Raw genomic sequence first — 8,379 nt, forward strand, 5'->3', positions numbered from 1 at the left:
AAGTGGGGCGGGGCATCATCTCACCTGGGAAGTGCAAGAGGTTGGGGGATTTCCCTTTCCTAGCCAAGGGAAGCCATGACACACTACCTGGAAAAATGGGACACTCCTGCCCAAATACTGTGCTTTTTCCGAGGTCTTAGCAACCAGCAGACAAGGAGATTCTCTCCCGTGCCTGGCTCAGCTGGTCCCATGCCCATGGAGCCTTGCTCACTGCTAGCGCAGCAGTCTGAGATCAAACTGTGAGGTGGCAGCCTGGCTGGGGGAGGGGCGTCTGCCATTGCTGAGGCTTGAGTAGGTAAACAAAGGGGTCAGGAAGCTCAAACAGGGTGGAGCCCACCACAGTTCAACAAGGCCTACTGCTTCAAGACTCCACCTCTGTGGGCAGGGCACAACTGAACAAAAGGCAGCAGACAACTTCTGCAGACAAATGTCCCTGCCTGACAGTTCTGAAGAGAGCAGTGGATCTCCCAGCACAGCATTTGAGCTCTGAGAACGGACAGACTGCCTCCTCAAGTGGGTCCCTGACCCCCATGTAGTCTACCTGGGAGACTTCTCCCAGTAGGAGCTGACAGACACCTCATATAGGCGGCTGCCCCTCTAGGACGAAGCTACCAGAGGAAGGACCCGGCAGCAGCATTTGCTGTTCTGCAATATTTGCTGTTTTGCAGCCTCCACTGGTGCTACCCAGGCAGAGTCTGGACTGGACCTCCAGCAAACTCCAACAGACCTGGAGCTGAGGGACCTGAATGTTAGAAGGAAAACTAACAAACAGGAAGGAATAGCATCAAAATCAACAAAAAGGTCATCTACACCAAAATCCCATCTGTAGGTCACCAACATCAAAGACCAAAGGTAGATAAAACCACAAAGATGGGGAGAAAAGCTGAAAAATTCTAAAAATCAGAGTGCCTCTTCTCCTCCAGAGGATCACAGCTCCTCACCAGCAATGAAACAAAGCTGGATGGAGAATGACTTTGATGAGTTAACAGAAGTAGGCTTCAGATGGTTGGTAATAACAAAATTCTCCAAGCTAAAGGAGGATGTTTGAACCCATCGCAAGGAAAATAAAAACCTTGAAAAAAGGTTAGACAAATGGCTAACTAGATTAAATAGTGTAGAGAAGACCTTAAATAACGTGATGGAGCTGAAAACCATGGCATGAGAACTTTGTGACACATGCATAAGCTTCAATAGCCAATTCGATCAAGTGGAAGAAAGGGTATCAGTGTTTGAAGATCAAATTAATGAAATAAAGTGAGAAGACAAGGTTAGAGAAAAAAGAGTAAAAATAAGTGAACTAAGCCTCCAAGAAATACGGGACTATGTGAAAAGACCAAATCTACATTTGATTGGTGTACCTGAAAGTGATGGGGAGAATGGAACCAAGTTGGAAAACACTCTTCAGGATATTATCCAGAAGAACTTCCCCAACCTAGCAAGGCAGGCCAACATTCAAATATAGAGAACACCACAAATATACTCCTTGAGAATAGGAACCCCAAGACACATCATTGTCAGATTCACCAAGGTTGAAATGAAGTAAAAAGTGTTAAGGGCAGCCAGAGAGAAAGGTCAAGTTACCCACAAAGGGAAGCCCATCAGAATAACAGCAGATCTCTCGGCAGAAACCCAACAAACCAGAAGAGAGTGGGGGCCAATATTCAACATTCTTAAAGAAAAGAATTTTCAACCCAGAATTTCATATCCAGCCAAACTAAGCTTCATAAGTGAAGGAGAAATAAAATCCTTTACAGACAAGCAAATGCTGAGAGATTTTGTCACCTCCAGGCCTGCCTTACAAGAGGTCCTGAAGGGCGCTTTGCAGACGCTGCCACCGAGGAAAGTCCTGTACTACTAGCCATGGTCAACCCTACTGTGTTCTTTGACATTGCTGTCGACGGCGAGCCCTTGGGCCGCGTCTCCTTCGAGCTGTTTGCAGACAAGGTTCCAAAGACAGCAGAAAATTTTCATGCTCTGAGCACTGGGGAGAAAGGATTTGGTTATAAGGGTTCCTGCTTTCACAGAATTATTCCAGGGTTTATGTGTCAGGGTGGTGACTTCACATGCCATAATGGCACTGGTGGCAAGTCCATCTATGGGGAGAAATTTGAAGATGAGAACTTCATCCTAAAGCATACAGGTCCTGGCATCTTGTCCATGGTAAATGCTGGACCCAACACAAATGGTTCCCAGTTTTTCATCTGCACTGCCAAGACTGAGTGGTTGGATGGCAAGCATGTGGTCTTTGGCAAAGTGAAAGAGGGCATGAATATTGTGGAGGCCATGGAGCGCTTTGGGTCCAGGAATGGCAAGACCAGCAAGAAGATCACCATTGCTGACTGTGGACAACTTGAATAAGTTTGACTTGTGTTTTATCTTAACCACCAGACCATTCCTTCTGTAGCTCAGGAGAGCACCCTTCCACCCCATTTGCTCGTAGTATCCTAGAATCTTTGTGCTCTCACTGCAGTTCCCTTTGGGTTCCATGTTTTCCTTGTTCTCGTCCATGCCTAGCTGGATTGCAGAGTTAAGTTTATGATTATGAAATAAAAACTAAATAACAATTGTCAAAAAAAAAAAAAAAAAAAAAAAGAGGTCCTGAAGGAAGCACTAAACATGGAAAGGAACAACTGGTACCAGCCACTGTGAAAACATGCCAAATTGTAAAGACCATTGATGCTAAGAAGAAACTGCAGCAATTAATGGGCAAAATAACCAGCTAACATCATAATGATAGGATGAAATTCACATATAACAATATTAACCTTAAATGTAATGGGCTAAATGCCCCAATTAAAAGACACAGACTGGCAAATTGGATAAAGAGTCAAGATCCATTAGTGTGCTGTTTTCAGGAGACCCATCTCACGTGTAAAGATGCACATAGGCTCAAAATAAAGGGATGGAGGAAGATCTATCAAGCAAATGGAAAGCAAAAAAAAAGCAGGGGTTGTAATCCTAGTCTCTGATAAAACAGACTTTAAACCAACAAAGATCAAAAGAGACAAAGAAGGCCATTACATAATGGTAAAGAGATCAATTCAACAAGAAGAGCTAACTATCCTAAATATATATGCACCCAATACAAGAGCACCCAGATTCATAAAGCAAGTCCTTAGAGACCTTCAAAGAGACTTAGACTCCCACACAATAATAATGGGAGAATTTAACACCTCACTGTCAATATTAGACAGATCAACGAGACACAATGTCAACAAGGTTATCTAGGACTTGAACTCAGCTCTGCACCAAGCAGACCTAATAGATATCTACAGAACTCTCCACCACAAATCAACAGAATATACATTCTTCTCAGCACCACATCGCACTTATTCTAAAATTGACCACATAATTGGAAGTAAAGCACTCCTCAGCGAATGTAAAAGAACAGAAATCACAACAAACTGTCTTTCAGACCACAGTGCAATCAAATTAGAACTCCGGATTAAGAAACTCACTGAAATGCAAAAACTGGAAGCATTCCCTTTGAAAACAGGCACAAGACAAGGATGCCCTCTCTCACCACTCGTATTCAACACAGTGTTGGAAGTTCTGGCCAGGGTAATCAGGCAAGGGAAAGAAATAAAGAGTATTCAATTAGGAAATGAGGAAGTCAAATTGTCCCTGTTTGCAGATGACACAATTGTATATTTAGAAAACCCCATCATCTCAGCCCAAAATCTCAAGCTGATAAGCAACGTCAGCAAAGTCTCAGGATACAAAATCAACGTGCAAAAATCACAAGCATTCCTATACACCATTAATAGACAAACAGCCAAATCATGAGTGAACTTCCATTCACAATTGCTTCAAAGAGAATACAATACCTAGGAATCCAACTTACAAGGGATGTGAAGGATCTCTTCAAGGAGAACTACAAACTACTGCTCAACGAATTAAAAGAGGACACAAACAATTGGAAGAATATGCCATGCTCATGAATAGGAAGAGTCAATATCGTGAAAATGGCCATACTGCCCAAACTAATTTATAGATCCAATGCCATCCCCATTAAGCTACCAATGACTTTCTTCACAGAATTGGAAAAAAATACTTTAAAGTTCATATGGAACCAAAAAAGAGCCCATATTGCCAAGACAATCCCAAGCAAAAAGAACAAAGCTGGAGGCATTGTGCTACCTGACTTCAAACTATACTACAAGGCTACAGCAACCAAAACAGCATGGTACTGGTACCAAAACAGGTATATAGACCAATGGAACAGAACAGAGGCCTCAGAAATAACACTACACATCTACAACCATCTGATCTTTGGCAAACTTGACAACAACAAGAAATGGGGAAAGAATTCCCTATTTAATAAATGGTGCTGTGAAAACTGGCTAGCTGTATGTAGAAATCCGAAACTGGATCCCTTCCTTACACCTTATACAAAAACTAATTCAAGATGGATTAAAGACTTAAATATTAGACCTAAAGCCATAAAAACCCTAGAAGAAAACCTAGGCAATACCATTCAGGACATAGGCATAGGCATAGGCAAGGACCTCATGACTAAAACACCAAAAGCAATGGCAACAAAAGCCAAAATAGACAAATGGGATCTAATTAAACTAAAGAACTTCTGCACAGCAAAAGAAACTACCATCAGAGTGAACAGGCAACCTACAGAATGGGAGAAAATTTTTGCAATCTACCCAGCTGATAAAGGGCTAATACCCAGAACCTAGAAAGAACTCAAACAAATTTAAGAGAAAAAACCAAACAACCCCATCAAAAAGTGGGCAAAGGATTTGAACAGACACTTCTCAAAAGAAGACATTTATGTAGCCAACAGACACATGAAAAAATGCTCATCATCACTGGCCATCAGAGAATTGCAAATCAAAACCACAATGAGATACCATCTCACCCCAGTTAGAATGGCAATCATTAAAGTCAGGAAACAACAGATGTTGGAGAGGATGTGGAGAAATAGGAACGCTTTTACACTATTTGTAGGTGTGTAAATTAGTTCAACCATTGTGGAAGACAGTGTGGCGATTCCTCAAGGATCTAGAACTAGAATTACCATTTGCCCCAGCAATCCCATTACTGGGTATACCCAAAGGATTATAAATCATGCTACCATAAAGACACATGCACATGTATGTTTATTGCGGCAATATTCTTAACAGAAAAAACTTGGAACCAACCCAAATGTTCATCAATGATAGACTGGATTAAGAAAATATAGTACATATACACCATGGAATGCTATGCAGTCATAAAAACGGATGAGTTCTTGTCCTTTGCAGGGACATGGATGAAGCTGGAAACCATCATTCTCAGCAAACTATCAGAAGGACAGAAAACCAAACACCGTATGTTCTCGCTAATAGGTGGGAATTGAACAAGGAGATCACTTGGACACAGGGCAGGGAACATCACACACCAGGGCCTGTTGGGGGTAGGGGCTGGAGAAGGGATAGCATTAGGAGAAATACCTAATGTAAATGAGTTGATGGGTGCAGCAAACCAACATGGAACATGTATACCTATGTATCAAACCTGAATGTTGTGCACATGTACCCTAGAACTTAATGTATAATAAAAAAAAACTGTTTTGATAAAATTTTGTCTTCGGCTCACATTTACTTATGCATATTTAAAAGAAACTCATTTATTGTTCATGAGTATGGAGCCTATATGTGCTCAGGATGATGTAGTATGTTTTTTATATATCTTGAATCTCATCAATCCTATAAAAAGTTTCATTATCCTTTTTTATGTAAGAAAATTGAGGCTTATGAGGATAATACAGATAGCAGATTGTGAACTCTAAATTTGAGACAAGATTTGTTTGATGCCTTTTTTGGCAAGCCACAATTTCTTTCCAGAAACAGGCCCACATCAGTAGAAGATGAAAAGGAGCAAGAAGAGAATGGAACCAATTTCTTTGTGAGTCTGGGTAATTTATTAAATTTCATGTATATTTAATTACATAGGAGCAGTGATGTTTACTCATATGCTCACTTTGAGAGCTTGCATTTGGAAGCTTGGTCACATAAATATCAAAGAAATAGACTGGTGGTGCACTAAAGTAAAGATATATGAATCACTATATCTACCTTCCAGACCATCCTTTTGGTCCCAGTGACCATGAAGCATTTTAGTAAGATTGCTGTTTCTTTTAGTGCTATGTGTATCCCTACAGTATCCCATGATTCATTCAAATAAACAAATAAGCAAACAAACATTCAAAGGACAAAGAATATATTAAGATGCTTATTCTTTTTTTTTTTTGAGGTGGAGTCTCACTGTGGCTCAGGGTGGAGTGCAGTGATGTGATCTCGTCTCACTGCAACTTCCACCTCCTGGGTTTAAGTGATTCTCCTGCCTCAGCTTCCCAAGTAGCTGGGACTAAAGGTGTGCACCACCATGCCTGGCTAATTTTTTTTTTTTGTATTTTTAGTGGAAATGGGGTTTCACCATGTTAGCCAGGCTAGTCTCAAACTCCTGACCTCAAGTGATCCACTTGCCTTGGCCTCCCAAAGTGCTGGGATTACAGGCGTGAGCTACCACATCCAGCCATGATGCTTATTCTTTTGTACTTTGAATTATAAAATAATAAAAGCTAACAAAATAAAATTAAATAATTTTATTTTTTAAAAATCAGAAATACATTCATTAATGTATTAAAACTATAAAATAGTGTAAAGTAAAAGTCTTAGTCCCATCTCTTTTTCTATTCATTCTGTTTTCATCTCTTCACCTAGTTTCCTTCCCACATTAATCCTCAGATAAGAATTTTTATTAGTTTCTTTGTGAAACTTCTATGACAGTTTTTTTCATGCAAATACAAACAAATAGAATATATACTCTTATTCTCCTCCCTTCTTTTAACCCCCAAATACCATCCTGTTCTGTACCGTTTTTTTCACCTCTATATTTTGTAGATCTTTTCATATCAGTGCATAGAGTGTTTCTTCCATTTTTTTAGCTGAATAATATTCCATTTAATACTTGTACATGCTGTGGTTGGGCGCACTGGCTCAGCAGCTTGTAATCCTAGCAGTTTGGGAGGCCAAGGCAGGTGGATTGCCTGAGCTCAGGAGTACAAGATCAGCCTGGGCGACATGGTGAAACATTGTCTCTACTAAAAATACAAAAAAAAATTAGCCTGGCATGGTGGCACACGCCTGTAGTCCCAACTACTCAGGAGGCTGAGGCATAAGAATAGCTTGAACCTGGAGTGGAGGTTACAGTGAGCCAAGATGGCGCCACTGCACTCCAACCTTGGCAACAAAACAAAACAAAACAAAGTGTGTACATGCTATACATTATTTAACCAATCCATCATTGATGACTATTTGGATTGTTTCACTTTTTAAAAATTTTTTATTTTTTTGAGATGGAGTCTCACTCTGTCACCCAGGCTGAAGTGCAGTGGTGCAATCTCAGCTCACTGCAACCTCCACCTCCCAAGTTCAAGCGATTCTACTGCCTCAGCCTCTCAAGTAGCTGGCACTACGATGCATGCCACCATGCCCAACTTATATTTGTATTTTTAGTAGAGACAGGCTTTTACTATGTTGGTTAGGCTGGTCTTGAGCTCCTGACCTCAGGTGATCCACCCACCTTGGCCTCGCAAAGTGGTGAGAGTTTTACAGGTGTGAGTCACTGCGCCCAGCCCTTTTTTTTTTTTTTTTTTTTTTTTTTTTTTTTTTTTTTGAGACGGAGTCTTGCTCTATCACCCAGGCTGGGGTACAGTGGCCAGATCCCAGCTCACTGCAAGCTCCGCCTCCCGGGTTCACGCCATTCTCCTGCCTCAGCCTCCTGAGTAGCTGGGACTACAGGCGCCCGCCACCTCGCCTGGCTAGTTTTTTGTATTTTTTAGTAGAGATGGGGTTTCACCGTGTTAGCCAGGATGGTCTCGATCTCCGCCCGTCTCGGCCTCCCAAAGTGCTGGGATTACAGGCTTGAGCCACCGCGCCCGGCCGCATTTTTTTTTTTTTTTTTTTTTTTTTTTTTTGAGCCATGTTCTCACTTTGTTGTCTAGGCTGGAATGCAGTGGTAGGATCATGGCTTACTGATGCCTCAACCTCTTGGGATCATGTGACCCTCCCACCTCAGCCTCCTGAGTAGCTGGTACCAGAGGCATGTAACCACCATGCCTGGATAATTTTTTAAATTTTCTTGTAGATGTGGGGTCTTGCCATGTTGCTCAGGGTGGTCTTGAATTCCTGGCCTCAAGCAATCCTGCTGCCTTGGCCTCCTAAAATGCTGGGATTATAGGAGCAAGCCACTGTGCCCAGCTGGATTGTTTATAATAATTTGCATACTAGTTCATATTTATTGGACTAAGCTTACTATATTCTGGGCATGATGCAAATTGTTGTATTTGGACTATCTCATTTAATATAATAACCCTAGGGG

The 8,379-nt window shown here is 41.4% G+C and overlaps 1 pseudogene; it reads left to right on the forward strand.

The window, feature by feature from the left end:
* The first annotated feature begins 1,816 nt into the window (after window positions 1–1,816).
* On the forward strand, window positions 1,817–2,616 carry LOC102146324 (peptidyl-prolyl cis-trans isomerase A pseudogene; annotated as a pseudogene).
* The last annotated feature ends 5,763 nt before the right edge of the window (window positions 2,617–8,379 follow it).

This window comes from Macaca fascicularis, chromosome 6, assembly GCF_037993035.2.
Source record: "Macaca fascicularis isolate 582-1 chromosome 6, T2T-MFA8v1.1".
Taxonomy (NCBI): Eukaryota; Metazoa; Chordata; class Mammalia; order Primates; family Cercopithecidae; genus Macaca; species Macaca fascicularis.